Genomic DNA, 12869 nt, shown 5'->3' on the forward strand with positions numbered 1-12869 from the left:
AATCAAAGAACGTTACAGTCTCTGATGTCCCTCTGGAATGCTACCCTTGCTCGGATTTCATCAACCTTGTTGTCAAGAGACTGGACATTGGTGAGTAGTATGCTCGGGAGCGGTGTGCGATGTGCCCGTCTTTGGAGCCTGACCAGAAGACCGCTCCGTCTGCCCCTTTTACGGCGTCGTTGTTTTGGTTCGCCGGCTGGGATCCGATCCATTGTCCCGGGTGGTGGGAAAAATACAGGATCCGCTTCGGGAATGTCGTATTCCTGGTCGTAATGATGGTGAGTTGACGTTGCTCTTATATCCAGTAGTTTCTCCCGACTGTATGTAATAAAACCTAAGATTACCTGGGGTACCAATGTAAGAAATAACACATAAAAAAACAAAATACTGCATAGTTTCCTAGGAACGCGAAGGGAGGTGGCCATCTCTGTTCGCGCCTGAAGTTAATCTCTCCCTATCCCAGTCTGCTGTCCCCACTTGCTTGAAGATGTCCGCCATTGTTCCTGTACCCAAGAAAGCAAAGGTAACTGAACTAAATGACTATCGCCCCGTAGCACTCACTTCTGTCATCCTGAAGTGCTTTAAGAGGCTAGTTATGGATCATATCACCTTTACCTTATCTGACACCCTAGACACACTTCAACTTGAGTACCACAACCAATAGATCCACAGACGATGCAATCGCCTTCGCACTGCACACTGCCCTATCCCATCTGGACAGGAGGAATACCTGTGTAAGAATGCTGTTCATTGACTATAGCTCAGCATTCAATACCATAGTAGCTTCAAGTTCCTTGATGTCCACATCACCAATAAACTAACATGGTCCAAGCACACCAAGACAATTGTGAATTGAGCACGACAAAACCTATTCCACCTCAGGAGACTGAGAAGATTTGGCATGGGTCCTCAGATCCTCAAAATGTTATACAGCTGCACCATCGAGAGCATCCTGACTGGTTGCATCACTGCCTGGTATGGAAACTGCTCGTCATCCGACCGTAAGGCACTACAGAGGGTAGTGCGTACGGCCCAGTACATCACTGGGGCCAAGCTTCCTGCCATCCAGGACCTCTTTACCCAGCAGTGTCAGAGGAAGGCCCTAAAAATTGTCAAAGACTCCAGCCACCCTAGTCCTAGACTGTTAGCTACTGCACGGCAAGCGGTACCGGAGCGCCAAGTCTAGGTCCTAGAGGGTTCTAAACAGCTTCTACACCCAAGCCATAAGACTCCTGAACATCTATTCACATGTCTACCCAGACTAGTTGTATTGCCCCCCCCCCCAATTTACACCGCTGCTACTCTCTGTTGTTATCATCTAAGCATAGTCACTTTAATAACTCTACCTACATGTGCATATTTCCTCAATTACCTCAACTAACCGGTACCCCCTGTATATAGCCTCGCTATTGTTATTTTACTGCTGTTCTTTAATTATTTGTTACTTTTGTTTCTTTTGTTTCTTTTTTTAAACTGCATTGTTGGTTAGGGATTGTAAGGGCTTGCCACCTCACGCCTGCCTTCCATCTTTGAGGACATGTATTTCCGTTGTTAGAGTAGTCACTCTAATATCTTGTCAATATAATAGAGAATCTTTGTTCCTAGCCAGTGAAACTAGCATTCCAGTCACCATTGACACATCTTCTATTGAGTCTGTGTTAATTGTAAATATCCTGAATATAACTTACTCGTTTTATATGGATCCCCGTTGAATATTACACAAATGCTTGTTAACATTGAGTTGCTGTATTAGCCCTTATTGTTGAAGGCCCTTGTTGAAACTGTAGTTCTACCTTTTGTGGCAGTTTAAGCCTGGTAGCCTGCAGCCTTGTTGTATTTATATTTGACTTGTGATTCATTGTTAATAAATTTAAATTGTGAGTTTTCATACTGTTTTTGTTTTTTATAAAATTATATTCTCTAGAGTCTGACTCTGAGTGAGAGAGTGGCTCTTTCTGTACGGTTTAATGAGGAACTAGCTGTTCTTTTCTTTTATAGGCTTAATGGGTTGCCCCCTTAGACAGCTTGGAGCACATCCTGGAAACACACACACACACACACACACACACACACACACACACACACACACACACACACACACACACACACACACACACACACACACACACACACAAACATAATATACATGTACATGATGCATGCATGGTGTTTTGCAGGGGTGTGTGTGTGTGTCACATTTCAAAGGGTCCATTACTGAACACTGGGTTTCCTGGCAGTGACTAGGGCCCCTTGGAAACAGCAGGCCCCTCGGCCCTATGTTACTGGTGTTGGGGATGGAGCAATTCTCTGTGCCGCTGTCTCAGGGTTAACACTGGGGGGATTTGATTATGAGCAGCGGGGCACGGGGCATTGACCCATCACGTCCTCGGGCAAAAGCGGGGAGGGAGGAGCTTCCTTCTACCAACGAACAGTAATCTGCGCTTCTCTGTCATGTTGTCAACAAGGCAGCATGGTGGATTGTCCAGAAACATGCAAAATCTCTTTTCCATCAAATAAATGATTTAATTTTCTAACTAGGTTTCATTGGGAAGGCAGATAAAGCATTTTTATCAAAAGCAATCCCTTTTGCATGGGAAAACAGAATCCTAGTAATTAATACATGTGCTTAATTACATCACTTTTGTTTTGAGCTGACTTCAGGCCAAAGATTATGGATTTACTGACAAGATGCATGTCTCTCCGCCCTAACAATTGGTGTTGTTGGATTGTTGGATACATCTGATTATTGTAATCCTGTTTTGAATGTTCGATGAGGGTTGTTGACGTCAACCGCCTGTATTTAATGGAGAGAGATGCTAAGCCTCATGTCATGAAAATTCATAGCCACAGTGGTGTAGTGGTGGGTATACCCAGGTCAGTGGGAATTGCGTATACTCACTTCTTAAAGGTGCTGAATGGTCATCCCTTGTGGGAGGCGAACACTCGGACCCAGAGTGGGTTGAGGAAAGGTTCCGTATTGATAGGGAAAAACAGAAGACCATGCTGAATTTTGAGTGTGCTGAACAGGTGTGGTGTGGTGAACAGGTGTGGTGTGGTGAACAGGTGTGGCGTGGTGAACAGGTGTGATGTGGTGAACAGGTGTGGTGTGGTGAACAGGTGTGGTGTGGTGAACAGGTGTGGTGTGGTGAACAGGTGTGGCGTGGTGAACAGGTGTGATGTGGTGAACAGGTGTGGTGTGGTGAACAGGTGTGGTGTGGTGAACAGGTGTGATGTGGTGAACAGGTGTGGTGTGGTGAACAGGTGTGATGTGGTGAACAGGTGTGGTGTGGTGAACAGGTGTGGTGTGGTGAACAGGTGTGATGTGGTGAACAGGTGTGATGTGGTGAACAGGTGTGGTGTGGTGAACAGGTGTGATGTGGTGAACAGGTGTGGTGAACAGGTGTGATGTGGTGAACAGGTTTGGTGTGGTGAACAGGTGTGATGTGGTGAACAGGTGTGGAGTGGTGAACAGGTGTGATGTGGTGAACAGGTGTGGAGTGGTGAACAGGTGTGGAGTGGTGAACAGGTGTGGAGTGGTGAACAGGTGTGGTGTGGTGAACAGGTGTGATGTGGTGAACAGGTGTGGAGTGCTGAACAGGTGTGGAGTGGTGAACAGGTGTGGAGTGGTGAACAGGTGTGGTGAACAGGTGTGATGTGGTGAACAGGTGTGGAGTGGTGAACAGGTGTGATGTGGTGAACAGGTGTGGAGTGGTGAACAGGTGTGGAGTGGTGAACAGGTGTGGTGAACAGGTGTGATGTGGTGAACAGGTGTGGAGTGGTGAACAGGTGTGGTGTGGTGAACAGGTGTGATGTGGTGAACAGGTGTGGTGTGGTGAACAGGTGTGGTGTGGTGAACAGGTGTGATGTGGTGAACAGGTGTGATGTGGTGAACAGGTGTGATGTGGTGAACAGGTGTGATGTGGTGAACAGGCTGCAAAACGTTTTACTTTTAAACTTGGACAAAACAGAGATGCTTGTTCTAGGTCCCAAGAAACAAAGAGACCTTCTGTTGAATCTGACAATTAATCTTGATGGTTGTACAGTTGTCTCAAATAAAACTGTGAAGGACCTTGGCAAGACTCTGGACCCTGATCTCTCTTTTGACGAACATATCAAGACTGTTTCCAGGACAGCTTTTTTTCATCTACGTAACATTGCAAAAATCAGAAACTTTCTGTCCAAAAATTATGCAGAAAAATTAATCCATGCTTTTGTTACTTCTAGGTTAGACTACTGCAATGCTCTACTTTCCGGCTACCTGGATAAAGCACTAAATATACTTCAGTTAGTGCTAAATACGGCTGCTAGAATCCTGACTAGAGCCCCAAAAATTGATCACATTACTCCAGTGCTAGTCTCCCTACACTGGCTGCCTGTTAAGGCAAGGGCTGATTTCAAGGTTTTACTGCTAACCTACAAAGCATTACATGGGCTTGCTCCTACCTATCTTTCCGATTTGGTCCTGCCGTACATCGCTACACGTACGCTACGTCACAAGACGCAGGTCTCCTAATTGTCCCTAGAATTTCTAAGCAAACAGCTGGAGGCAGGGCTTTCTCCTATAGAGCTCCATTTTTATGAAATGGTCGGCCTACCCATGTGAGAGACGCAGACTCGAACTCAACCTTTAAGTCTTTACTGAAAACTCATCTCTTCAGTGGGTCATATGATTGAGTGTAGTCCGGCCCAGGAGTGTGAAGGTGAACGGAAAGGCTCTGGAGCAACGAACCGCCCTTGCTGTCTCTGCCTGGCCGGTTCCCCTCTCTCCACTGGGATTCTCTGCCTCTAACCCTATTACAGGGGCTGAGTCACTGGCTTACTGGTGCTCTTCCATGCCGTCCCTAGGAGGGGTGTGTCACTTGAGTGGGTTGAGTCACTGACGTGATCTTCCTGTCTGGGTTGGCACACCCCCTTGGGTTGTGCCATGGCGAAGATCTTTGTGGGCTATACTCGGCCTTGTCTCAGGATGGTAAGTTGGTGGTTGAAGATATCCCTCTAGTGGTGTGGGGGCTGTGCTTTGGCAGAGTGGGTGGGTTTATATCCTGCCTGTTTGGCCCTGTCCGGGGGTATCTTCGGATTGGGCCACAGTGTCTCCTGACCCCTCCTGTCTCAGCCTCCAGTATTTATTCTGCAGTAGTTTATGTGTCGGGGGCTAGGTTCAGTCTGTTATATCTGGAGTACTTCTCCTGTCTTATCCGGTGTCCTGTGTGAATTTAAGCATGCTCTCTCTAATTCTCTCTTTCTCTCTTTCTTTCTCTCGGAGGACCTGAGCCCTAGGACCATGCCTCAGGACTACCTGGCATGATGACTCCTTGCTGTCCCCAGTCCACCTGGCCATGCTGCTGCTCCAGTTTCAACTGTTCTGCCTGCGGCTATGAAACCCTGACCTGTTCACCGTACGCGCTACCTGTCCTAGACCTGCTGTTTTCAACTCTCTAGAGACAGCAGGATCAGTAGAGGTACTCTGAATGATCGGCTATGAAAAGCCAACTAACATTTACTCCTGAGGTGTTGACCTGTTGCACCCTCCACAACCACTGTGATTATTATTATTTGACCCCGCTGGTCATTTATGAACATTTGAACATCTTGGCCATGTTCTGTTATAATCTCCACCCGGCACAGCCAGAAGAGGACTGGCAACCCCTCATAGCCTGGTTCCTCTCTAGGTTTCTTCCTAGGTTTTGGCCTTTCTAGGGAGTTTTTCCTAGCCACCGTGCTTCTACACCTGCATTGCTAGCTGTTTGGGGTTTTAGGCTGGGTTTCTGTACAGCACTTTGAGATATCAGCTGATATAAGAAGGGCTATATAAATAAATTTGATTTGATTTTGATTTGATGATTTATGAGATAAGCTTGCTTGGTAGTATCATTATTCCCATCCTTTCAGTCTGTGTTGTTTATCAGTGCAGAACCGGTCTGTGATAAACTGCCTCCACTGTGTTGTTTATCAGTGCAGAACCGGTCTGTGATAAACTGCCTCCACTGTGTTGTTTATCAGTGCTGAGCAGGTCTGTGATAAACTGTCTCCACTGTGTTGTTTATCAATGCTGAGCAGGTCTGTGATACACTGTCTCCACTGTGTTGTTTATCAGTGCTGAGCAGGTCTGTGATACACTGTCTCCACTGTGTTGTTTATCAGTGCTGAGCAGGTCTGTGATAAACTACCTCCACTGTGTTGTTTATCAGTGCTGAGCAGGTCTGTGATAAACTACCTCCACTGTGTTGTTTATCAGTGCTGAGCAGGTCTGTGATACACTGTCTCCACTGTGTTGTTTATCAGTGCTGAGCAGGTCTGTGATAAACTACCTCCACTGTGTTGTTTATCAATGCAGAGCAGGTCTGTGATACACTGTCTCCACTGTGTTGTTTATCAGTGCAGAGCAGGTCTGTGATAAACTACCTCCACTGTGTTGTTTATCAATGCAGAGCAGGTCTGTGATACACTGTCTCCACTGTGTTGTTTATCAATGCAGAGCAGGTCTGTGATACACTGTCTCCACTGTGTTGTTTATCAGTGCAGAGCAGGTCTGTGATAAACTACCTCCACTGTGTTGTTTATCAATGCAGAGCAGGTCTGTGATACACTGTCTCCACTGTGTTGTTTATCAGTGCAGAGCAGGTCTGTGATAAACTACCTCCACTGTGTCTCAATGTGGAGTATCTGTTTATAGTGTGTATGGTTTGTTTTATTGTATGTGTGTGTGTGTGTGTGTGCATACGTGTGTGCGTGTGTGTGTGTGGGTGTGTGCATACGTGTGTGCGTGTGTGTGTGGGTGTGTGTGAGGGAGAGAGAGGGACTGAGAGAGCGTCTGTTTGCATAGTGTTGTGAATAAGCCTCACAACTCTAATTGTGCACTGTGCCAGTCACACAGTTCTTGATAAACAGTTAGTAAGTGTAACCGATGTGAAATGGCTAACTAGTTAGCGGGATGCACACTAATAGCATTTCAATCGTTGTCGATGTGTGCAGAGGGTCCCTGGTTCGAGCCCAGGTAGGGGCGAGGAGAGGGCCGGAAGCTACACTGTTACATAAGCATGCTAACGAGCAGGATATTCTCTTTCCCCCTGAGTGTTAGCATGCTAACGAGCAGTGTATTCTCTTTCCCCCTGAGTGTTAGCATGCTAACTAGCAGTGTATTCTCTTTCCCCCTGAGTGTTAGCATGCTAACTAGCAGTGTATTCTCTTTCCCCCTGAGTGTTAGCATGCTAGCGAGCAATGTATTGGTGCTAACATCTGGGATGTTGGGGTATGAATAATTGCTATAAAGGGATGGGCATCCTATGGTGGTGTTTTGAGCCCCCATGATGTAAATGTCATTGTGGAGGGATGCCCTTTTAAAATGTTTACATTCTACCCCTCATCCCCCCTTCGCTGCAATTTTCCTCTTTGCCTGTTAAATGTTGACCCTTCACAGAACTCTCATACAGTACTTCTCTCCTTTTAGGAAAGTGTTTCATATACACAAACAAAGCATTAACCAGTAACCCTGAACCCTGAGTCTGGATTATTTGTTGTTGTTTGGATGTTTATATGTTTGTATTTATTTAGGCCGCAGTTTTCTCTCAATAAGTGTCTCTCTCTTTCCTCTCTTTTCAATATTTGTCAGCTCCCAAACATGGAGAAGAACTTACCGGTGAAGAGTTCTTTGAGAGAGTAAGTATATGGAGAGAGAAGATCACAATGACACGGAGACAGATATAATGGACGGTTGAAATCAAAATATAAAGGCTGATATTCATACAATGCAGAAATAATGAACATCCATCTCATCTTCCCATTCAAATATGACTCACTGACGTGAAAATACCTGCATTTAAAAGTCTACGTATTTCCCAGAGGACCTCTGTATAGAGAACATGAAAGGTCACAGGCTGATTGTTGACATTGCTACTCAGAGATTTGTTGTTGCTATGGTTGTGAGGGTGAACGTCTTTGAGATGGAAATTAAGCATTGTCTTCTCTGAATAGGACAATGTGTTTTGGTGTGTGTTGTGTCAGTGTGTCTGGGATGTATAAACTGGTGTTATTCTCGTGGTAAAAGACGTGTCGTTCACACTCCATTAGTTTCTCTGTCACACACACACATCGACAGGTGCTCCTCTCATGTTTTGTCTCGCATGTGATGAGGGAAACTAACAGACAAGTGAAATGACCAGGAACATCAAGAAGGTGATGGAGATGACATCATGCCACATCCACTTCCCTGACAGACACAATGCTACCGGAGAGAAGAGCAACCTTCAACTGTTCCTTAGCAACTGTCTCTCAGCAACTAGGTACAGCCTGTTAGTAGCTGTTTATTGTCCCTTAGCACCAGAGGGTGTTCTACAAAGCAGGATCAATGAGTTAACCAGCTAATTTGCGTAAATATTCTGAAATACCTTTTCATTTTTTTGAAAGATAACCTTGGTCTAATTGTCTCAACAACCAAAAGCACATATCTAAATTTAGCTTTCATAATAAACCAGAAAATCAATAGTTATTCATGGTTGTTTATCAAAGTTAGCTGGCTAACTCATTGATCCTGCTTTGTAGAACACCCTTCAGGTAGACTCCGTTAGTTATTGTCCTTCAGCAACTTTATTTTGTTTCTCCCTCATCTCTCTCTACCTCCCCTGTCCAGGTGTCCATCACTGGGCTTGTCCAAGGGATGGAGGCAACCAGGAAGAGGATATGAGTGAGAGTTTCTAATGTAACATCTTAATGCATGGATGGCCTTTATTTCACATTATGTATGTGATCTATACATCATCATGACCTCTAACCCCTCTCTCTTCTCTACCCCTCAGGATCTCCGGCCTCTGGTGTTAACCTTTGACCTCCTGGTGACATTGGTACCCCAGGCAGTGCTGAACGCAGTGTCACCGGTCATCCAGCAAGTGAAGCAGGTTCTGGGGATCAGCGTGAGCTTCAGGGCTCAGCCCAGACAGCAGCTGTGGTCAGAGGACTGCAGGGCAGCACTGCCGCCATCAAGGTCAGAGTCTCACAGATACATTGCATTCGGTAAGTATACAGACCCCTTGACTTTTTCCACATTTTGTTACGTTACAGCCTCATTCTAAAATGTTTAAAATAATATTTATCCCTCATCAATCTACACACAATATCCCATAATGACAAAGCAAAAATAGTTATTTTTTATTTTTCAAATGAAATAAAGAAAACCGAAATACCTTATTTTCACAAGTATTCAGACCCTTTGCTATGAGACTCGAAATTGAGCTAAGGTGCATCCCGTTTCCATTGATCATCCTTGAGATGTTTCTTAATCTTTATTGGAGTCCACCTGTGGTAAATTCAATTGTTTGGACATGATTTAGAAAAGCACACACCTGTCTATATAAGGTCCCACAGTTGACAGTGCATGTCAGAGTAAAAACCAAGCCATGAGGTCAAAGGAAATGTCCGTAGAGCTCAGAGACAGGATTGTGTCGAGGCACAGATCTAGGGAAGGGTACCAAAAAATGTCTGCAACATTGAAGGTCCCCAAGAACACAGTGGCCTCCATCTTTCTTAAATGGAAGAAGGTTGGAACCACCAAGAGTCTTCCTAGAGCAGGCCGCCAGGCCAAACTGAGCAATCGGGGGAGAAGGTCCCTTGGTCAAGGAAATGACCGAGTACCCGATGGTCACTTTGACAGAGCTCCAGAGTTCCTCTGTGGAGATGGGAGAAACTTCCATAAGGACAACCATCTCTGCAGCACTCCACCAATAACGCCTTTATGGTAGAGTGGCCAGACGGAAACCACTCCTCAGTAAAAGGCACATGTCAGCCCGCTTGGAGTTTTCCAAAAGACACCTAAAGGACTCTCAGACCATGAGAAACAAGATTCTTTGGTCTGATGAAACCAAGATTGAACTCTTTGGCCTGAATGCCAACCGTCACGTCTGGAGGAAACCTGGCACCGCTCATCACCTGGCCAATACCATCCCTACGGTGAAGCATGGTGGTGGCAGCATCATACTGTGGGGATGTTTTTCAGCAGCAGGGACTGGGAGACTAGTCAGGATCGAAGCAAAGATGAATGGAGCAAAGTACAGCGAGATCATTGATGAAAACCTGTTCCAGAGCACTCAGGACCTCAGACTGGGGTGAAGGTTCACCTTCCAACAGGACAACTGTCTGAGTCTGTACAGCCATTTGGGTTCTCAGTTCATCGCTCGGGAATAAAAATCTCCTGGAAGAAGCGGGAGTGTCACACCCTGACCATAGTTTACTTTGTATGTTTCTATGTTTTGGTTGGTCAGGGCGTGATCTGAGTGGGCATTCTATGTTTCATGTCTAGTTTGTCTATTTCTATGTCTGGCCTGATCTGGTTCTCAATCAGAGGCAGGTGTTAGTCATTGTCTCTGATTGGGAACCATATTTAGGTAGCCTGGGTTTCACTGTGTGTTTGTGGGTGATTGTTCCTGTCTCTGTGTTTTGCACCAGATAGGGCTGTTTTGGGTTTTCACGTTTCTTGTGTTTGTTAGTTTGTTCATGTGAAGTGATTTATTAAAACATGAATCAAAACAACCACGCTGCGCTTTGGTCCGCCTCTCCGTCAATGGAAGAAATCCCTTACAGAATCACCCACCACAACAGAACCAAGCGGCGTGGTAACAGGCAACAGCAGCAGCAGGAGCAGCGTGACAAGAATTTCTGGACTTGGGAGGAAATCCTCGACGGGAGAGGACCCTGGGCTAAACAAGGGGAGTGTAGCCGCCCCAAGGTGCAGCAAGAGAAGGAATGGACATGGGAGGACGAACTGGACGGTGAAGGACCCTGGGCACAGCCAGGAGAATATCGCCGCCCCAAAGAAGAACTTTAGGCGGCGAAAGCGGAGAGGCGCTGGTATGAGGAGGCAGCACGGCGACGCGGATGGAAGCCTGAGAGTCAGCCCCAAAAATTTCTTGGGGGCTCACAGGGAGTATGGCTACGCCAGGTAGGAGACCTGCGCAAACTCCCTGTGCTTACCAGGGGGCTAGAGCGACCGGGCAGGCACCGTGTTATGCAGTGGTGCGCACGGTGTCCCCAGTGCGGGTGCATAGCCCGGTGAGGTATATTCCAGCTCCGCGTATCGGCCGGGCTAGATTGATATCACTAGCCACTTTAAACAATGCTACCTTATATAATGTTACTTACCCTACATTGTTCATCTCATATGCATACGTTGATACTGTACTCTATATCATCGACTGCATCCTTATGTAATACATGTATCACTAGCCACTTTAACTATGCCACTTGGTTTACATACTTATCTCATATGTATATACTGTACTCGATATCATCTACTGTATCTTGCCTATGCTGCTCTGTACCATCACTCATTCATATATCCTTATGTACATATTCTTTATCCCCTTACACTGTGTATAAGACAGTAGTTTTTTTGGAATTGTTAGTTAGATTACTTGCTCGTTATTACTGCATTGTCGGAACTAGAAGCACAAGCATTTCGCTACACTCGCATTAACATCTGCTAACCATGTGTATGTGACAAATAAAATTTGATTTGATTTGAGTGTCGAGCCAAATGCCATGAAGCCGGCTCTATGCACCTGGTCCCCAGTGCGTCTCCTTGGGCCGGCTTACATGGCACCAGCCTTGCGCATGGTGTCCCCGGTTCGCCTGCATAGCCCAGTGCGGGCTATTCCACCTTGCCGCACTGGCAGAGCGACCGAGAGTATTCAACCAGGTAAGGTTGGGCAGGCTCGGTGCTCAAGAGCTCCAGTGCGCCTGCACGGTCCGGTCTACTCAGTACCACCTCCACACACCAGCCCTCCGGTGGCAGCTCGCCGCACCAGGCTTCCTGTGCGTGTCCTCGGCCCAGTACCACCAGTGCCAGCACCACGCATCAGGCCTACAGTGCGCCTCGCCTCTCCAGCGCTGCCAGAGCCTTCCTCCTCTCCTGCGCTGCCGGAGTCTCCCGCCTGTTCAGCGCTGCCAGAGCCTTCCTCCTCTCCTGCGCTGCCGGAGTCTCCCGCCTGTTCAGCGCTACCAGAGCCTTCCTCCTCTCCTGCGCTGCCGGAGTCTCCCGCCTGTTTAGCGCTGCCAGAGCCTTCCGCCTCTACAGCGTTGCCGGAGTCTCCTGTCTGTTTAGCCAGAGCTGCCAGCCTGCATGGAGCAGCCAGAGCTGTCAGTCTGCAAGGAGCTGCCAGTCTGCAAGGAGCTGCCAGTCTGCAAGGAGCTGCCAGAGCTGCCAGTCTGCATGGAGCAGCCAGAGCTGCCAGTCTGCAAGAAGCCGCCAGAGCTGCCAGTCTGCAAGATGCCGACAGAGCTGCCAGTCTGCATGGAGCAGCCAGAGCCGCCAGTCTGCATGGAGCAGCCAGAGCCGCCAGTCAGCATGGAGCAGCCAGAGCCGTCAGTCTGCCAGGATCCGCCAGTCAGCCAGACTCTTCCAGATCTGCCAGTCAGCCAGACTCTTCCAGATCCGCCAGTCAGCCAGACTCTTCCAGATCCGCCAGTCAGCCAGACTCTTCCAGATCTGCCAGTCGGCCAAACTCTTCCAGATCCGCCAGTCGGCCAGACTCTTCCAGATCCGCCAGTCAGCCAGACTCTTCCAGATCCGCCAGTCAGCCAGGATCTGCCAGAGCCTTCCTCCTCTCCTGTGCTGCCGGAGTCTGAAGAGCCCCTCTGTCCCGAGCTGCCCCTCTGTCCCGAGCTGCCCCTCTGTCCCGTGTTATTAAGTAGGGTTGCCGTGGCTAGGAGGTCACGGAAGCGGACAAGGTTGGGGGACTAAGACTACGGTGAAGTGGGGGCCACGTCCAGCACCAGAGCCGCCACAGCGGACAGATGCCCACCCAGACCCTCCCCGATAGGTTCAGGTTTTGCGGCCGGAGTACTGTCACACCCTGACCATAGTTTACTTTGTATGTTTCTAT

Source organism: Oncorhynchus tshawytscha, linkage group LG08 (assembly GCF_018296145.1).
Source record: "Oncorhynchus tshawytscha isolate Ot180627B linkage group LG08, Otsh_v2.0, whole genome shotgun sequence".
NCBI classification, from domain to species: domain Eukaryota; kingdom Metazoa; phylum Chordata; class Actinopteri; order Salmoniformes; family Salmonidae; genus Oncorhynchus; species Oncorhynchus tshawytscha.